Genomic DNA, 18,319 nt, shown 5'->3' with positions numbered 1-18,319 from the left:
TTTTGTTTTATGTTCTATGCGAATTTTTTATTATCGCCAGCCAGGCTCTGCCGTTAACTCATTAATTAATAATCGACAAGCGGCTAATGGCTAGAGAATGGTGGTACGCTGGTCATGCAGACCGCAGGACTGGTAGACAGATAATCAGGTACGGTCCACAGGCCACATTTGGATGAATGGATTGGGGTGCGGGCATGGGTTCGTTTGTATTTGATGTACCTTTGGCATTTGTTCGAGGCGACTTATTAATCCATAAGCTATTGGTAATTCTTTTTTATGCATGAATTGAATGAAGGCCGCCCCACACTGTCGGACGCAACCCACATTCATAGCTACTGAACTTTGCACCGAAAGCAAAGCCAAAATCAAAGTCAATAACCAATGCCATCGATAGCGCCATAAATGTCCATATACAGTCCTTATAGACACGTTACCTGCCGACTAGCCGACTAGCCGACCAGCCGACGGCCGCCCACAATACATATGTACGACTCTATGTGTGTATGTGTGTGGGTGTGGTGTGGTGTGGTGTGGTGTGGGCCGACGCTATGTTCAGGCCTAAGTTGACCAGCGGCCGACTCGGCGTATGAGTTATATGCAAAATGCGTGAGCTAGCTGGGATCAAATGCATTCTCTGTTTAGTTTTCAGTACATATGTATGTCGAAGTGGGTGTGTGTGCATGTGTGTGTGTGTGAGTATGTACAACATGCATTTGTAGAATTATATATAACCATGTACAGTTGATAGCGAGGGGCCACGTTTTGGGTAAAACGATTTTTCTCCGGCTTGTCGATGCGCTCTCATCGCATTTATGCGTATGATGCACTCTAAGCATTCCATATATACAAAATATATATATTTTTTATATGCATATATCAATTTCAGTATTGATTTTCATACAAGACTATTTCATTTAATGTTGATGTTTAATTTCTACAAAAATAAATTATAATAAAAAGAAATATATGTAGATACATATATCTATATATATAATTTTTTTCAAAGTTTATTTACATTTTTTTGCTGCAGTTTAAGACTTTTGTTGGCATCTCTGATAGAAAAAAAAAATAAATAATAATAAAAATGAAGAAATGTGTTGCAACTCGCAGGGGCAATGGGAAAAGGTTTCCATACTTTTGCCCCGTTTTGTTTTTGTTGATTTTTTTTCTCGCTTTTTCTCTTCTAGCCGTTGCTGTTGTTGTGGCAAATGAAAACGAAAAAATTGCATTTGCTATGCATGTATGAGTGTGCGAAAAAGAACGAACAAAAGCACAAAATCAAAACAAGAACAGTACCATATGGCACAGACTGTGCGGGGAGCGTGGTTGAGGATTGGGCTGGGATTATGGGTGGTGCTGTCGCTGTCGCCGTTGCTGGCGGGGCAATCGAATTGAGCGCGAAATGGAGGCAGCAACAATGCGCAGCTAGGAGCAACAGCGCGCTCCCAGGCCACACACGACCTGCATGTGTGTGTGTGTGTGTGTGTGTATGTCTGTGGGTGGAAATGGAATGCTAGATGAATGGATGAATGTTTTAGGTAGATGTTAGGGCCGACTGCTGCATTTTCGCTGTCCATACGCAACTGCATCGCGGGCAGCGCAGCTAGCACTGCACCAGCAGACCTCCCGCCCCACGGGCCATTCGGGTGGTGCATCCTGTGTTGCATACTTTTTGGCGTTGTTTGATTTTAGGCATAGCAAACACAAAATGCGTTCGCCGCTTGATTGGGGATGGCTAAAAGGGTGTGCTTCAAGTATGTGCATTCTCTTACTGCCCCTATATGTGTGCCCATATGCATGTGAGTGTTTTTGTGCGATGCTGCCGCCATCGCGCTGCCGTTGTCGTCGTCGCGCTTTGTTTTGATTTTTCGCGACTGAGCGCGCGTTGCTGTCCATCTCCCCCGTCCAGCTCCGCTGCTGTCCCTATGTGTGCTTTGGATTTGTCCAGCACTGTGCATATGTGCGCCTCTCGTCCCTGTGTGCATGTGTGATGTGTGCTGTGTGCTGTGTGCTGTGTGGATGGGTGTGCGGCACTGCACATGTATGTACATTAGCAAAGCGACGTCGCCGCTGCCATCGCAGCAAACATTTTTTTGCGCCAATCACCAAAACCAAAAACGACGAGGACAATTCGCAGTGCGCTGCCGTTGAATTTTTTCTCGCTTTTCGCGCCCGCCACATCAACGCGCACGGCCAGCGGCCACTTTCATCAAGCGAGCTTTGGATCGGTGCTGTGGTGAGGAGCCGGTGCTGGGGAGACTTTACAATCAAATCGCGCTGCAGCGACGTCATCGAAAGCAGCGAAAGCAGCGACAGCGACGCTAGCTAGCGCGACCGCCAATCTGACAACGGCGCTGGCCGTCATCGTTAACAATTTTTGCACAACATTGCAACAGAAAACTGCTAAACGCGAAACAAGTTGCGGCGTTTTTTCAGCTCCTCGGGTCCTGTCCACGCTGCTGGCTTAGTACGCAGTCAGGCAGTCAGGCAGGCAGACAGACAGACACGGCAGGCAGGCAGGCAGGCAGCAGGCAAATTACTAGGCTCTACCAGGCAATCGGCAGGCAGGTCGACAGTCCAGTCCGCAGTCTTCGCAGCGCATAAATCACAGTCTCACAGCCAAGCCGAGACACCGCACAGACTCTAACTCTAACTCAAACTCCAACTCAAACTCAACTCGAACTCGAACCCACACCCAAATCGCAGTCCGGCGCATCGCATCGACAAGAAAGTGAAACACCAAAAGAAAAACATCTCTGCGAGGGTGCGTGCGTGAGTGCGTGTGTTCATGTGTGTTTAGCAAAAAAGTGAAAGTGCATAAAAATGACTTGAAGTGCGAGTGAAGAGCCACAGAACAAAAGAAGAAAAAGAAACGTATATATAAACCAATACCCCGCCACACGAACTGGCAGCTGGGGCTCAACGCCTTTCGGTTCTGGTGGCTTTTGATACGCGCCTCGAAATGCCGCCGCCGCCGTCGCTTGCCGAGCAGCCCCAACATCAAACAGCAGCTGGCATAAGGCGCTCCACTGTGCTCCAAGTGCTGCAGGCGCCGTTTCTGTGCGCCGCTCAGACTCCATCTTGAATGTGAGTGACCGCCCACCGCCCTACGCTGCCATCCATGCACAACCCAAAGACAATGTAAACGCCGGCGTTTAGCATGTAGGCAGTTTTTTCTTCATTTCCAAACAACCAACCAACAAACCAGCCAGCCAACAACAAATAATCAAATAGACAAAGTTACATTTTTACCAATACGATAAGCAGCAGAAGCAACAACAGCAACAACAACACGCAACGCATTTTGTTCGTCAACAACAACAAAGCAAACAACAACCAAATCAACAAAGCAAAAGTTATTAATAAACTCAAATAATTAGTAACTTGTACTAACTAATACACATATAGATATATATATATATATATACATATATATACTATATCTAATAAGCAGGCAGTCAGTCAATCAGTCAATCAGTCAGCAGTAACTTCCAGTTTCAGTTCCGAACCGGATCCGATTTGAAGCAAAATTCACGCGTCTGAATTTGATCTCGTCTCGAGTTGAGTTTTCCAATTTTCGGTCAAATAAATTTTGTCTCGGCCAAAGTCTAACGGCAATTTAGGTTTTCTGCAAATTCAGACGTAACTCTTTAGTTAATTAACCCATTTTATTGTGCATTTCGGCGTTGAACATTTGGGCGAAAAAAAAGAAAAATTTTTTAAAAAGTTAAAATTAAAATAAATAAAATTAAAAGCAAAACAAACAAAAAGTTTGAAGAGAAATTCAAATCAAAACCTACGAAATTACCTGAAAATTTTTGAAACAACTGAAAAGTCTATGAGAGCAGCAGCACGGAAAGACGGAGAGGAGAATTAGAAGCAAAATTTTACATATTCAAAAAAGAATTACAATTATTTACAAAAAGAAAAAATAATCACGAACAAATTATAGAAAAAATTAAACGAAAAAATAAAAACTCACAAACATTTAGTAAAAATTTTAGGAACACAACAAAAAATTAACTGAAATTATTGTGATGTGATATTTTTTCGATATACTTTTATTGTTCTGGTAAGTAAACATTATTTATTAAATATATAAAATCTCATATACAATATTTCATTATATATTTTTAAAGATTTTTTACAGTAGTATTTCCCTTAAAAAATTGCTGACTATTTTTGAAATACTTTTTATAGCGAAAAATATTAGGGGCACAATAATAAAGGTATCAGCAAAAAATTACTCCAATCATGGCGTTTCCCCTATAATTATATATTGAAAAAAAAATGTGTGGGTTTTTTTTTTTTTTTTGTATTTAAGTAAAAAAAAATTGTATATAGAGCTTATTATTTTTTTATTTGTTTAAAAAAATATTAAACATGTATTTCAATTGTATTTATCATATTTTTATACTTGTATTTACTTATTTTTATTTTAAAACCTTACTAAATAAAATTAAGAATATTTATTTTTATTTTACACAAATGAAAATTTGCGATATAAGTTTTTTTATTATTGATTTTTGTATTTATTTATTTTTATTTATTTATTAACTTTATTTCATTTTATTTATTTATCATTGTTTTTTAAATTACATGATGTTTTATTTTAAGGTTTTAAATTATTTTTTCTTATTGAATTGAAAAGTATAATATTTTAATTAAAATTAACTATAATTGCTAATTTATTTTCTTAAATATAATTTTTCTAATGAAGTTAAGGAAACAGAAAGCTTCATTTTTAGAGCTCAGACTAATGAACGAATATGAAATTAATTTCGTTACGATCTTTTTCTAACTATATCAATTCAATCAGAAAACTTCCTCTTATTTGTCAGAAGAGAACTTCGATCAAGCCTTCGTAGTCAATTGAGTAAGTGGGCTGTGATCGTTTGATTCCTCTCCTCCATATTTGTCCACCCAGTAGAAATCAGCTTCGACTCGGGTTTGCTTGTCGTTCGCTCGGAGTTTGTTCGTTGTTGTTGTCAGTGTTGGCGCTCAGCTGCAGTAGAAACGCACAACATCAGCTTGGAGCTCTCGGCAGGAGGCTGCTGCTTGTATGTGTGTACAAACAACTGCCGAGCTGAAGGCTTAGTTGTAGTAGTAGACTTTTTGCTTTTCTACATTCCCGCACACACATTCGCATATGCACTTGCACATGCACATGCACATGCATACGAATGCAATCAGCACCGTCAAGTTTGGGGCACAGGCACATAATGTAAACAAGGACATGCGCAATGCAACACGAACAGCGTTTCCCCAACTGGAGAAATGTTGCAATGCATGCGATGCAATTGCCTGCCAACTAGAAGATAGTGGATCGAAGAGGATGGTGCGCTGTGGGGAGGGGTGAGCTGTGCATTTACCAAACTGTATTTGGAGTACATGGCGGCGATGCTAGCGTCGCTGTCAACGTCAACGTCAGCGTCAACTTGCCACAATTTAGATGGCCAAAAAGGAGATGCAACAAACCCAACCATCATGTGAGCCTTTGCCGGCAGTCAGAGAGTGCCAGTGAGAGAGCCGAATAGATAGAGAGTGTGAGAGAGTGAGAGACAGAGAGAGAGAGAGAGAGAGACAGAGTGAGAGAGTCAGACAGAGAGAGGGATACCCAGAGGGAGGGCAAGTGAGAGAAAGAGAGCTATAGAGGGAGCGAGAGAGAACGAATGAATTGGCTGCGAGTGCAGCCCGCAGTGCCAAAAGCATGCAACGCAAATGCACTTGAAGTGCGAGGCACTGGCGGCGCCTCCTGCATGCAGGAGGAAGCAGACACACACAAGTAGTCGTTGCTTCTTTTTTGTTTTGTTGTCTCTTTTCGGCTTATTTTTAGAAGTTATGCCTACTGGCCCGCGCCCCTCGCCCCTTGCCCCACCCGCGCCGTTTATTTACTTAACCAGACTCGTAACTTTTACATGGACAGCAGCAGCAGGAGTAGCAGCAGCAGCAGCAGCTGTTCGTGGAGGCTCAGCACGTGTAGCAAGCAACTGGCCAGAAGAAGGCTGCCTACCCTCACACTCCGGCTGCAGGACATTGTGCGTTGCAATTCTGCATTGTTGATGGCCATGATGATGAGCACGACGAGGCTGTCTGGCCTCAAGGGGTGGTTGGGTGGTTGGGTGGCTGGGTGGCTGGGTGGCTGGGTGGCTGAACGGGGGGCCTGCATACGCACGGCCTGCTGCTGCACTTCTTTATCGTAATCGTTGTCGTTGCCGTTGTCGTTGTCGTGAGCGTGGTGCGTGGTTGGTCGGCTCAGTGGGCAGCCGGCTGTGGGCTGCTGCGAGTATGGGCGCTGGCGAGTGCGGGCTTGAGTGGGCTGTGTGGCTGACCCAACAGAAGTGTGGCCACGTAGACGTTGCGTAGATGCAGCGCCAAGTTTTTTCTATTTCTTGACGTGCAGTTTTTTGAAAGGCTGGGCCACCCACCCGTTCAATGTGCGTTTAATGCAGCGTGTCGCCATGCAGTATATAGACGCTTTATATAGAGCGCACTGTTCTCCCCAACTCTCCATGTGTGTGGTGTTTGGCGTGAGTGTGTGTGTAAGTTTCGCGCGCGCGAGCTTTGAGCAAGGAAAAAAACTTATCACAGATACTTTTACATAGGACTTGTATAGCTAGTCAATAGGAGGGCCAGAGCCACTGCCACTGCCACTGCCCCGCTGCATTTTGCGCGTCTGATGCTGTTTTTTTGGCGGTCGCACTGGCTGAGAGGGGCAGAGTTTCAAAGGGGCTCTGTGTGTGTATGGGGCAGGGGCCAAGGGGGGCAGCCATCCATGTACGCGTCGTGCTCGTCCGAGTTATGTTTTGTGCCGTGTGTTGTATCGTTGGTAGCTGTTAGCTGGTCGCTAGTTGATGGAACGCCGAACGCATCGCAGATCTATCGGCATCGGGCGTGCGGGTAGTTGGCATACGGCTTCTGGATGTCTTTTGAGTGCCAGCCAACATTGCTTTTTTATATTCTCGGCTCGACGCACTGAGCAAAAGGACGCAAAACGCACGCAGTAGCGCCAGCAGTAGCAGCAGCAGTGGCCGAGTGGCAAACGGTTAACGGGCAACGCGCCGCGGAGAAGTCCTAGCAGAGACAGAGCTGGTCCAAGTCGTCGACGGTTCGGTTCATTTTCGGACTTGCTTATTTTCTAAAATACTTATACACACTCGCATTCGCATATAAAAACCTATATTATTATATATACATATATTATATATATATTATATATATAATATATATATATTAATATATATACATATATACATATATATAGATAGATGAATGCAAAGTGCGCGCGCGTTTACCGCCCCCGAAGTCAACCTCGAATCGGTTCGCATTGAGTTTCGAATGGCATCAAATACTATTCATATACAATAAATAAAAAATAATATATGTATATGTATACGTATTTATATATATTTACAAATATATCCATACATATATATATCTAATTCAGCCAGCAGTGAACGCGAGTGTGAGTGCGTGTGATTGAAATTCTAATGCCATCGCTTGGATTGGGGCAGCGCATGAAAAGAATAAAACAAAATTCACCCAAGCAAATTCATTTGGCAAATCTGATGGCGCCTAATTAAAAGAAACAACAACAAATATTTAATTAAAAAAAAAAAAAAAAAAAGCAGAAACCAAATATTCAGTATTAATTCTCAAAATCGTAAATCTCGACAAATCTACACAAGTTTTTCAAAAAGAAACTCAAAGTTAATTTTCGCTTAACTTGTTCTTAACGTCTGCGTCGTCGTCTGATCACCGTTTGAGTTAACCCTTCCCAATGGCTGCCTCCATTCAGAAACTAACCCGAATCTACTTCTGGAACATGAAGCTCAATTTAATGGTTTACTTAAGTTTTAACAACACAACAACAACAACAAAATAAATAGAATAAAAAAGAAATAAGTTAACAGATTTGAGATAATCCTTTTGCGATCTCATGTGCGCATACAAATCGAAGCTGGTGCAGTTCGACAGATACTTTGACACTTTTCAATTGCAAGAGCCACCAAGTTGGGATCCCTCGGATCGATCGCATCGCATTTCGTTAACGGCGACGGCGACGCAGACAAAAATGCCAAAATTGGCCACGCGCTGCTCACCGCAATCAACGAACCGACACTTCAGACAACCAGCATTAGCTGTGGACTCGAGAGAGAACCTCAACATTGCCATGGATAAATAACATCAGTAAACTGTCCTGTAGGTTGATCCCACATAGAAATACCACATGCCTTACGATATAGATTTAACAAAGATTTTGGGTGGGGTTTTTAGCTATGGATGAGGTTTCTTAGGATCAACTTTTTTCGTGTTTGACTTCTGTGAAACTTTCAGATTGCTTTGCAAAAGGTGACCCTATAGCAGATACACAGCTGTAGAAGGATATTTACTTCCTTATTATTGTTACTCATCTTTTCTTTTTTTAAATATTTATTAAAGAATATGTTAACTTAATTTATAATTTTTTTTTTATTATTTATTCTTTATTTTATATATTTTATATATTATATATATTTTCATATTTTACATTTTCCTTAAATTTCTATATATAATAATAAACTCTTCTATATATTATATATTTATACTTAATAGTCCATATCATTTAACTCTTAACTAATATTCTACAATAAGCATTCAAAATACTTGTTAGATTCGTGCGCCTGCAAAGACAAGCACGTGCTTGCTGTGTTTTATATATTGCTGCAAAGAAAAAGTAAAGAAAACGGGAGAGTCACACACACACACATTGACCGAAATATAGAAAACATATATATTTTAAAATAGCTAAAATAAAGCGAGAGTTTCCCCAATGCAAAATTCGCCTTGACTTTATCTGCTGCCGACGGTAAAAAGCCAAAGACGGCATGAAAGGACTCACTCACACACACATAGATACACCTGCTGCTTAATATCTGCAAATTGTATCTTAACTAATACAGTTGCAGTATGTATAGCACACATTATCTTAAGGAGCGCAACGCATTAAGTAAGCTGCCCAGAAGTATTGCTGCCCTTTGCAGGGGTTGCTTGGACTGCCACCCACAGAGCAAGTGCACACATCTACACTCACACTCACACAATGCTCATACTCCATTTTGTTCTATTGCCCCAACGCGCAGTCAACGTTGACGTCGCTGCTGACGTTGCGGTCGCTGCCGCTGCTGCTGCTGCTGCTGTTGCTGATAGCTGCCCCTCCATGTATTTGAATTGCGCACTAACTCTAGCTCAAAGAGAGAGTTTTTTGTTGTGCTCCCCCTAATGTGTATGTGTATGCGTGTATCCTGTTTTTGCATTTATTTTATTGCCAATGGGGGAGGCAGCGCAGTCAACGATTTTATTTGCAACAAAAAGAAAACCCCAAAGGGGGAGGCATTCGTATTTTGTGTTTGCTGTTGCTGCTGCTACTGTTGTTGTTGTTGCTTTTGCTGTTGCTGGCTTTGCAAATCTACACCTGCTACCCGATGTCCTGCCAATGTCCTGCGCTCGCGTATTTTTTCGCGGCTGCAGCGGGAAAATGAATTTTTTTGCAAACGTTGTTGTTGGCGCTGCCTGCCAATACACGTATGCTCACTCATACACGCACACACATGCATACATGTACACAGGCTGCGATATGCGTCGCGGCAACGGCGTCGGCCTCGGCCTATTCGCGGCGAAATTATTTTTCGCATTTTTAGTACAAAGCTTCACATCAACGTCGTCGTACAAACAAATTTTTATTTTCGGATTTTTCAATTACGTTTTCATTTATTTTTAAGTATTAAGTTTGCGTGCACTAAAAAAAAAAAAAAAACAAAAAAAAAAACAACAAAAACAAAATACAAAGCAACAAAATCATACAAAAATTATTCATATGAGTATATTGTACATGCATACGAAGTTTATCCTCGAACAAAAAGCAACAGCAAAAGCCAAGATACTTTTCAGTCAAGACAAACTCAAAACTCAAAACAAAACAAAGCAAACCAAATTGAAGCATACTTTTTGCCGGTTTTGAAAAGCGAATACAAAAACAAACCAAAATAGTCGGAACAATTTTTAAGTGCTATTTCGATAAAGAACAATAAAAAAAGAATCTCAACTCGATCTCTTTCTAAGTTACCAGAAGACACTTTCAAGTATTCCCCAGTATTTTTCATTTTGAGTCTTTGCATTTACGTTGAACGCTACAAAAATTATAGAAAAAATCATATTTTATTTTGTAAAATAATTACAAAAAACACTTTAAAAAACAAAATAAGTAAAAACACGAACCACTACGAATAACACAAAATTCAAATGTAAAATCAAAAGTACAAAGCAAAGAAGATTGTTGGCAACATTTTTATAAGTATATACGTATTATTATTATTTGTATATATGTATTTTTTATACGACAACATCGCGAACAACAGCAACCACAACAACACGAAAAACAACAACATTTTCTACAGCAACAAATATGAAACGCACGTGATGCTCAGCGATTCCACGAACTGGTAAGCGAAACGTTTGTGTGTGCTCAGATATTAAGGACATTAGGCGAAATCAAGCAGAACGACAGAGCAACAAGATGCTGTCGCACTCAACAGTCGGGGCCTTAGCTTCTGTTTGCCTCAGTCCGCCGACTTCTCCAGGCCTTTCAGGCCAGCTCCAACACTCCTAATACATCTTCACACGGCACAGCCTCTCTTCGCTCTCAGCGGCAGCACACGAAGACTGCGAAGCCTTCGTGCATTTTCGGCTACTTCGTGCGCCGCTGCTTTCTAATTGCACCCTCTCTCTCTCTCACACACACACACACACTCTCTCTCTCTCCTTATCTGCCAGCAACTGTGTAAATGTATCTGCCTATGTGTGTGTGAGTGCATTACATTAGCATGCAACAGCAAGAGCAGCAGCGGCAACACTTCGGCATCCTTCGGGCTTCGGCTGGGAGCTGCGTATGTATGTATGTGTTTGTGTGAGGGAGTGCGTCTCTTTGTAGCAGACATGCTTGCTGGGTGCCTGCTTCTTCTAGTTCATCTTAAGCTACGCGCGCGTACGGTTCGCCACGCCGTTCGTGCTCGTCGGTTCAGTCGTCGCCTCGCTCGTGAGGACACTTCGTCATCGGCTCTTTGCCTTGTTGTGTTTCTTCGTCTAGGTATGTGTGCGTGTTTGCTTATTTGAATATGTGTACGTGTATGTGTGTGTGTGTGTGTGTATGAGCAAGCGCACACTTACTTGCACTTACTGCCGCCTGCGTATAGGAAATTATCTGCTGCTGCTGCTGCTTCTGCTGCCGACTCTGCCGCTGCCGCTGCTACGTCGTCTAATACATATATAAATAATATATATTATTATATAGATATACATATATTTAAATGCGCACTTCGTGCCGCTCGGTGTACATAGAAAAAACAAGCAAGCTGACGTCGTTAGGTTGGAGCAAGCAAGCCAGCAAGTAAGCAACGACAACGACTGCCTGCTTGCAAGAAAGTGTTGCATACTTATGTGGGCAACTGACGTTGACGTCGCGACGCAGCAGCAGCCGTAGTAGCAGCGCCATCGCCTTGGTCTTTGGGTTTTCGGCATTTGGTCAAGCCAAGCATTTTACTTTTATATTCTAGAATACAAAATTCAGTACGTTTCTAGTCACGCGCGCTGGCAGAAGTTTTGCTTGGCGTTTCTGTCTTCTGACTGCCGACGTTGACGCTCGCCGCCTCGACTTGTGTAAAAATGCATTCAATTCAAATCAACTTAAATATAATAATCAATTAATATAAAAAAATTCTCAAATTAAACAACATCAAATCTCCTATCAATCGAAGCATATACCCAGTGCATAAGCAACTGATCAATTTAAAAGTCAACAATAAACTTCAATTATAATTAATTAAAATTTTGCCAAATAATTCTTTAAATAATAATACAATTAATAAAATTAAAAATTAAAAATAAGCTAATATCTGAAATATTTCACTGCTGTTTGTGGTACGTGAGAGTTGCAGTCGTTGCTTGAAATTAAAGTGAGATTTTAAGATGAGTTGATTTGTTGATTACTTCAAAGCGGTCGACGTTAGGCGCTCGATTAGCCGATTAGCCAACCAACGCGGCACGCAGCCCCAAGACAAAAAAAAAACATAAACAACACACAGAGGCAGAGGCACACAGACGCCAACGGAAGCGGCTGTTGCTGGCATTGGTGGTGGGCAACGCATTGCGCATACGACAAGTTGTCACGCAGTTTCGCTTGGTGCGCATTGGCAGCAACCGCTTCTTGGCACCGTTGGGGCAAGAAACTTGGCCGGAATTTATCTAAAACTCTTAAGCCTACCAGCCAGGCAGACAGACACACAAATATAAAGCAGGAGCGCCTTCGATTCGCCGCAAAGCTTCCTAAGTTTGTCAGCAAGCGACTGCGGCTGGCAAATCACACACAAACACATACACGCACACGCACACACCGCAGAGAGCGCTTACTTATATAGTTGAAATAAGCACACATACATGCTCATACAGAGATGCCTAATTTTATATAAATACACACAGACACACACAAACGCACACACACACAGTGGCAGACACAAATTGGGTTTCACGAGTCGAATATAAAAGCACTTGGCCTTCGTTTCTTGTGAGACATTCGATCGTCTTGGCTCGCAGCATCAGCGTCGTGGCCTCTCGACAGAAGCAGCAGCAGCCGATTAGGAAGGCAGCCAGCCTTTGCTCAGTTGGTCAGTCAATTGTCAGGTAGTCAGTTGTAGTTCGGCTAACGCAGCATCCGCTACGTGGGTACGTGTTGGGATATTGCCAGACTTATAGTCGAGGCTTGTTTCCATAAAAAAACGTATTTATTTTTGGAGCTAAATTGGGTTGAAACTGTGATAAAATGCAAGAATATTATTTATGAATTCTATTAAAACTATAAACTAAATAAAACTGTGACAAAAATAACAAACGTGTGCTCAACAATAAAATAATTAATATTTCATGAATACTATTAAGCAAGGAAATGTTTAATAAATTTACAAAACATCAACATATTGTGCATTTCAAAGTGGCATAAAAAATAATTCATAAATATTAAAATATGTGAAATAAATAAGCTTAAAAATATGAAATACACAAATTTTTAGTTCTTTTATAAGTAACTTTAAATTTTTTATAGTAGTGGAATTCAGTTAAATATTGTTTTACGCATATAAAAAAAAAAAAAAAAAATATTGCTTTTAAAAAGACTAAAACTGTTAAAATCTATTTAATATTTCAAAATTTTTCTTTAAAGATTTTCATATTTTTATTTTTCTTAATAATTTATCCTATTAGAATAAATATGTGAGCTAACATAAGTTACTTTACTAAAATTCAGAAAAATGAATGATTAAAAAATAATTTATTAAAAAAAAATATGTGTGTATTGTATTTTATAATAATTATAATTATTTATACTTGATACAAAAATATATTTTTATCTTTTCTGTTAAATTGTCTCTTAAATCTTTTCCGTTATTATTTATTATAGGTTTATTTTCTATTAAAATATAGCATTATATATATTTTTATTTAATAAATCAATTTCTGAACTTTTCCATAGAAACTCAATTCAAAAATTATTAACTAAATTATGAACAAAGATAAAAATGAAACTCATCAAGTAATTTACGTCGAATAAACGTCTCACAAAAAGCGCTGCGGCAACGAAACAAAATTTCTAAATATAAATTCTACAAAATGTGCAAAGAATATTTCAAATAATTACTATAAAAAAACATACCTTATAAAATAAATATAAAAAATAGCAACCATGTAAAATTAAAATGAATTGAAAATTTGAAAAAAAAACAACGTATTTTGAGTAAACAACAAATAAAAGAGAAAATAAAAAGTGTAGCCGAACTAACGGCAGTGCATGAAGTGATACCAAGAGAATGTATAAAATATAGCATTCAACTCGGCTGTGCCTTATATTTATTTATGTTGCCACTTTATGAAAAATATATATATTTAAAAAATAAATTGAAAATAAATTAACAACGACATGCAAAAGTGTTTAGTGACACCCGCTCTTGACCCCTCAGTTGCCCGCAGCGCTTAAAAGTTTTTGTGTTGATACCTGAACTGTGCTGACCCCGCACCTTACTGCATCCCCCAAGTAATACTTGTGTTCAAACGCGCCGGCTACAAAATGTGCCACCAACAACGTCAGCATCAAGCGTACCAACGCCAAACACCGGCCCACTCACAGGCCCAAGTCCAGGCAAGAACTTGCCACGAGCTATTGCCACTGCCACAGCCACAGCCACTGCCACAGCCGCAGCCACTGCCGCTGGCGCTGGCCAGTGTCCAGTCATGGTGGCATCCAAACAGAGCCGCTAAATCCGCCAGCAGCTAAGGCTGAGGCGCAACGCAGTTTCCGCTGTAACGAAATCGCCAATGGCTATGTAAACTTAAATTAAGGGTAAAATATCGCAAATGGTATTGGTGCAAAAACACAACAAAAACAAAAACCAAACATAAAAACTATAATAATATGTATTGATTGATAGTGACAACACTTTACTTCTCCAAGACTCGAAAACTCTAATAGAACCCTTAAACATTGAGCTGTGTTTCCCTTTGATTAAGTAGCTTATATAATAGAAGACTATCGACAAGACCTTTGGCAGGAAACGAAATCATAATTTAGTAGCTTGCACTAGCAAAGTTTATAAACTAAATAAAAAGCAGCAAGTTTTCTTTAAGTTTATGATTCATTTAAGAACAAATTTAATAATTTATTTAAATACCTAAAATAATATTTTTACTTGACTGATTAGATTGAGATTTGAATTTTAGTAATTAATTTTTCCTTGATACTTTATATTATTTTTATTTTAAATATTAAAATATATTTATATATTTTTATATTACTCAAATTTTATTTTATTAATATTTATATTTTATAATATTTATTATGCATTAATTTTTCTGTTGAATATTATTATTACTTTATTTTTTTCTAGTTTCACTTGCAGCTTAACTTGATGGCATAAGTAAGAAATGCTGGGGATGGCATATAAATGGCAAAAGAAATAATTTGAAACCTATTAAAAATTAAAGATTAATCAAAATAATCTGTTTGAGCGAAAGTTTAGATACATCTGTAGTACCGACTAGCTAACCAATTGAGTGTCCTTTTTCCTAACCTGATTTTGTTCTCTTCCAGCCCTAAAATCGTCAAGCAAATGTACAAAATACTAATCACAACATTCTTGTGCGCCTCGTGCAACTGTTTGCTCTTTAATTGCAGGTTACACCATATCGAGAAGTTATCCAATGAGAAAGCCGCTTAAATTTTGGTAAGTACCCACCCATTAAAAGCGAGCCCTAGACTTAAGACTGAACTGACCGAAGGCCCCAAAGTCTTCGGCAAATGAAATGCTTTTGTGTGCAACGAGTGGACTTCATTTTTTAATTAGAAAGTCAACACATAGACTGCCTGGCAGACGTAGCTGCATATGTGAATAAGAAGAAGAAGAAGAAGCTGCAGGATGAGAGAAAGCGAGATAGAGGGAGAGATGCCTTTGTGAGCTCTCACTCCACAGCTGTTCGCTTGGCTTTGTTTACGCTTATTTGTGTGCTACTTAAGATGAAATGGCAAGAAAAGTGACGTTGATGCGGGGGCTGCACGAGAACTGGCTGAGGCAGCGGGGGGAGGGGATAGACCAGGACCATATGCAAGGCTCGGCCGTAGCCTGTGTCCATTTTAATTTTAGTTACTCTTAACGCAACGTTGACTTGCAATTCTTTTCATTTATATAGCCCTGCCTCTATGTCTTTATCCTTTCTCTCTTTCCGCCAGTAATGTGTGTGTGTGAGTGTGTGTGTGTGTGTGTGGCATATAAAAATTGGCGCTGACTAAGAAGACGAGACGTTTGGGGGTTTGGGGGAGCCGTTTGGCTAGGCGCCGCCTCTTGAGGCAGACGGAAGCGGAAATTGCTGAAGTTGCTTTTGTATAAGTGTGCCTGACTGCCTGTATGTGCGTGTGTGTGTGTGTAATGATGCGACATGTTATACTTCTGCTGTCAGCAGACGCTGCTAGTTGTTGCTGCTGTTATTGCTGCCGCCGTGCAACATTTACAAGCAGTTGCAATTATTTTCAGCTTAAATGACAAAATACAAGGAAACAAGTCTTAAGCATTTGCTCCCACCTATCCAAAGCCAGCCCAGGTCCTAGCCCAGAACGAGGACTCGTTATTATTCTTGTTGTTGTATTGTTTGTAATTCTTGTTGTTGCTGTTGTTGTTGCCGCTGCTGCTGCTAGCTGCTGGCAGTCAGCTCCTCCACGCAAGTTGCCGACGTGTAAATGAGTTTTTTTTTTTTCCTAGATGCAAAAATACCCTCTAGACACATCTATGGGGTATGCTGCAACAAGCATTGTGTATGAGCTGAAAACAGAATATAGAATTTATTTTATTATATTTATGGAGTAATTGGCGTGTTTCATTTTATGTTGATCATACAACAAAGCCAATATTCTTTAATCTCTCGTTTTTCAATATATTACTAGTATTAAAACGGATTTATTGAATTTCAAAATTAACTGAAATTATTTTTATCAAACTTGCAAATTAATTGTAAGCCAAATTGATTTCAGCTCGAATTTAACATATTTATTTTACTATTGTTATAAGTCTGCGATTGGGAACAAAGCCTTAAAGCAGTTAGTTTCCTTACGTGAATCTTATCATATCTTCCAAATTTTCTATATAATATATATTTATATAGGGGAGCCTAAAAACTTAAGTTAGTAAATCTGTCCCCTGACAATCGTCAATATTTATTTTGTATCTTATTTTATTTTATTATTTTTTAAACTTACTATTTTTTAAGATTTTTTTAAATTATAAAAATATCTTTAATTATGCATATTTACATACATTATATTATATTTATGTTAATAAATTTGTGTTATTTGGTATATTTTAGTCGTTCAGTTTGGTTTACTCTTTGCCATCATGAACTTTGCATATCCCCGCATTGTTGTTGTTTTTGTTGTTGTTGCAGTTGTTATCGCTATGTGTGTTGTGTTTAATTTGAACAGGCCCAACTTTGGCCCGGCTGCTTGAGTCACGAAGCCAGCGCCTGTGCGCCCCTGTTGCTCTTACCGCCGGCTTTGTGTGCCCGCTATGCTGCATCTCCTGCTACTGCTGCTGTTGCTACTTTGCCAGTTTTCTTTTCATATTTGCCACATGTGCGGCAGCAACAAAAACTTCTCATTTGGCTGCCCGCCTGGCTGCTTAGCTGCTCTTATGTCGGCCTAAGTAAGTGCACCTAAGGCTACTTATGCAAAATGTAAATTAAAGTTGACTTTTAGGCGCACAATGCCTGGCCAAGTCTCTGCACGGCCGCCTTTGGCTGCCTTTGGCAGAACTTTGCCGTGTCGGACAGTGTAAGGTTTGAAGAAAGTTGTTCACATTGAATATTTAGTATGGCTTGTGCTCGGAAAATGTCATGTGGAAAGTTTCGACGGTTTCGCCATGCTCGGACAACTCTCAGCTAACTGCTAAACCGGAAATCGTTTTAAGAACGGAAGTGAAAATTCTGCCACAACAACAACAACGGCAGCAGCAGCAGTTGAGCGCAACCATCTAAACACACATCTAACAGCGTCCATCTGGGGACCGCGTAATCTTCTATTCAAACTAAACAATAAAAAACCGCGACTACAGCGCAAATTCATTCAATTGCAAAAAGAAAATTACCCTAAAAAAAGCTAAACACAGCAGCCGCACAGACCGAGGTATCTACAAAAGCTAACTATAGCAACAAGTCGTTATGATTATCTAGAATTAAATAAAGCACACACACATATACATTGACATAAACTAACATAAAGCACAAGTCTGGGTCTCGACTCGAGCTCTGACCATTGGCCAATGGCAATCGCTCACTTGAGCGTTGGACCAAGTTGCACGCCTCGCTGAGCAGAAGCCGCGACCCCGAGCCGAATAGTCGTTTCATGTTGATCTGCAACCCCATACCCCCTGCCACCCCCACCACCCTCGCCATCCCCCACCAGCAGTCGCCAACACGGACCGAGTTTCCCATTTCAACGATCGCGCGCGCTATTCGCTTTGGAAATTAAGTCAGCAAATGACTTGTAGAATATCAACACATGCCCACCGACTGGCTGCCTGTCTGGCTGTCTGACTCTCCCTGCCGCCGTCTGGCTACCCAGCTGTCCATCTGTATCTGTGAGATTGTTTTTTATTTCGGATATGAGCTGGCGACGCAACAACAACGTGCTGCTGCTGCTGCTGCTGCTGCTGCTGCTGCTGCTGCTGCTGCAGCCGAGCAACAAGATAATCAAGTG

At 40.3% G+C, this 18,319-nt stretch overlaps 1 protein-coding gene across 5 annotated transcripts in view; it reads left to right on the top strand.

The window, feature by feature from the left end:
* Positions 1-2,372: 2,372 nt before the first annotated feature.
* LOC6574072 (homeobox protein prospero) overlaps positions 2,373-18,319 on the top strand; it is a 68,033-nt gene continuing 52,086 nt past the window's right edge. For 3 of the 5 annotated variants that reach the window (XM_044008374.1, XM_044008373.1, XM_032728780.2), the window contains exons 1-2: positions 9,780-10,481; positions 15,254-15,302. The gene's annotated coding sequence lies outside the window, so the exon portion shown is untranslated. Of the gene's footprint in view, positions 4,073-7,447; positions 8,203-9,779; positions 10,482-15,253; positions 15,303-18,319 lie in introns of those variants that run through there. The other 2 variants (XM_032728800.2, XM_032728832.2) reach the window with 2 other exon arrangements.

This window comes from Drosophila mojavensis, unplaced genomic scaffold (assembly GCF_018153725.1).
Source record: "Drosophila mojavensis isolate 15081-1352.22 unplaced genomic scaffold, ASM1815372v1 contig_277, whole genome shotgun sequence".
NCBI classification, from domain to species: Eukaryota; Metazoa; Arthropoda; class Insecta; order Diptera; family Drosophilidae; genus Drosophila; species Drosophila mojavensis.
The sequence above is the reverse complement of the archived record's forward strand: the minus strand, read 5'-3'. Positions and strand labels throughout refer to the sequence as shown.